This window comes from Andrena cerasifolii, chromosome 3 (genome assembly GCF_050908995.1).
Source record: "Andrena cerasifolii isolate SP2316 chromosome 3, iyAndCera1_principal, whole genome shotgun sequence".
NCBI classification, from domain to species: Eukaryota; Metazoa; Arthropoda; class Insecta; order Hymenoptera; family Andrenidae; genus Andrena; species Andrena cerasifolii.
The window spans coordinates 13,046,374-13,049,246 of NC_135120.1; positions in this window are offsets into that span (position 1 = coordinate 13,046,374).

Sequence of the window (2,873 nt, forward strand, 5' to 3'; positions counted from 1 at the left end):
GCGTATGATACTCATAATATGTAAGTAAAAAATATTTTTTAATGCAATATAATCTATAAAATTATTTTTGAATCTGTGAGGTCACTCACGAAGTTACAACGGTATGTATCTACATTTCAAAATCAAACATTCTTATTGCTGTAAACGATCTCCAAAAACAATTTGTACATAATCTTTGATATTTAAACAATGCTTCAATGACATTCAGATGGCGAACGTGGATCACTCGAGATCCCGGTTAGAGATGACCCAGCTGATGTAATGCAGTTTATAATTACTTTGTTAGTATTAAAAATGCACGAATAATATTTGAACGATCAATCATTTTTACATATCACTTTAAGAGCCCCAAAGATAAGATCATTATTGTACACATCTGTACACTTACAATAACAAACTTTACTTAATGGTATTTGAAGAACATGACTATTTCGAAAGAAATTATAATCCAAAATGGACTTTTTACATCAAAATCTTTATCAGAATCTGAATCTACGAGTGAAAAAAATCTAAAACCGTTCTTTTTATAACGAAAAGCGTAGAAATAAAAGTGCTATTAATTTAGTTCGCGTTTTGGCGATTTCGGACCACTGTGCGTTCTCGCGTATCCGTACACAAAAGAAAACGAGGAACGTTCCCCTTCGATCGCGCGTGTACGGTTGTTCACGCGTCAATGTTGCCCGCCTAACATATGGCCGAGACCGATCGTCGGCGTTTTAACTCTCCAGTCTCCACCAGCGCAGCCGGATTCGCGAATTTTGTCACCGCAAGAAATCAAGAATGCTAAAAGCGCCAGCCATTCGAAAGGATGCTGGTTCGTCGCTCTCGCGCGAACCAAACGGTTCCCTATTATTGCTGCAATCCAGCTGTAGAAATGCAGTTTGTGGCCACACAAGGTTCGCGGAGGAGGCGAATCTAGGAAGGCTCGTACGGCGGTCGGCGAGTACGTAGGGCGAATTAATTGCGTGGAAAGGAAGTACCCTATACTAATGACATACGATGTACTCGAGGATGAAAACGTATCGCGGAGGAAGGGTGATCGAAAGCACCTACGCGGGGGGATGGCAAAGAAAGGTACTGCCACGAGGGTGGCGGGAGTCCCCCGGGGAGATCTATTGTCCGGAATACCCTGATTAAAAACCCATTCCCTGGTTACGCGCTTTAGAAAGTCCTTGGAACCTGAAATTTGAGAGCACCGCGCGACGTGGTGCGTAATGCGTATCAGCGATCGGTTTACGATGAATCTACAAGGAGCCAAAGAAGCGCCGCGCGCGTGCATCGCGGAGTTGCGCGTCCTTGCCGTTCGAACGTGTGAGTTGGCTCCGGTGCCTACTTAGCTACAGAGGTTGAGTTTGCTGGATACCTACGTAGTTGCCGGCGTTAAAAGCCACTCGACGACGTAATTAGCAAGAGCGCCGATAACGGGGCTACAGCACCCTCCTATCCCGCTGCCTCCCCGAGCGGAGAGGGCGAACGACTGTTTTTCTGGTCCATGAATCTTTTAACCGAGCACGGTTGGTTGATGGTTCGCCGAGGGAAGCCCCTCGCGTGGAAAACGGTAAGCGGATACAGTTGTTTGTCATCTACCTGTTCACCTGTACGTTTTCTCGAGCACGTGAGTCGGCGTCGACAAAGGGGATGCCGTGCCGCGCCGTCGAGAGAAACCGGCCCACCGGCCCACCACCCCAGCCGAGCAACACCCCACTACGCGGCCGAACGATCGAACGAGTTAAGCCGAACGAGGGTTCGTTCGGACGGCTGTACCACCGTGTAAATCGGCAAATCGCCGTGTCAGAAGTCACGTTAGGGAGTAGGTACTTAGGTGAAGGTAAGCTACCTATAGGTATCTTTTCGAAATGCTCGAGAGGCAAGGGCCATCGGCGTATAAGTATGTACCTACATAGGTACAGGGCGATACATCGAGTCAGACTCGATAATCATCGGAGAGACTGACGGTCAGCAATTCGGGCGGGGGCCTATTCACGCGGCGTTACGCGGCCTTTCACGGATATCGGGTTGCCCATTAGCGACTAGAGAGCCTGTCCAGTAATTACGGCTTAATTAATCCTCCGAGGCTCTTCTCTCCGAGTCGACTGATTAACGTGCACCACTCTCAAAGGAAGAGCCGGCAATACGATGACCTTCCACGCCGAAAATCCGCTACCGTGACCCACGCTCGCTTCTCCATTCCCTGCTGCCTTCCTCCTCTCGTACTCGTGCTCGCGTTCGTGGTCGTAGCTGTCACACCACGAACACTCCCTCGTCCTTCGCCCATGCTCTTCTTATCGTTGCCAAAAACATGCCACATTTTCCGTTTGTCACGCTCGGTAGCAGGAAAGCGGGCAACGCTCGTCTTTGCGCTATTGCGACAACAGCTCGAGGTGAAATCGCCGAAAAATGCGAAGGACACAGTCGGCCGTTAATGTAGTAAACGAGGATGCCAGAGCAAGGGGATGCGAAGCGGGACAGTCGGGAAGGAGGAGAAAAAAAAGGGAAACAAAGGATCCCCCCGAGTCGTTGGAGCGGACAAGAATACGAGGACGGTGACGTCGCGACGCGCGGCCGGCATCGAGGACAACCAAGACGAGATCCTGAAAGGTAATTACTTCGTGTTAGGTGCAAACAATAGGCAACGTACCCTTTGCTCCGCGTGAGAAACAAAAACCGCCCGTTAACTCGAATGCCGGCTCGTTTCGTATACCTGTTCCCCGGGAACGGATCAAGCAGGGAGCAGTCGGATTACCGACTACCGACCACCTTTAACGTCTTACCCAATGAATTATATAAGCATTAATCAACCGCGTGCCCGGTCAGCTAGCCAAAATTCCTCCTAGTAACCGTGACAACTGCGCGGGATTTCAAACGATCACCGT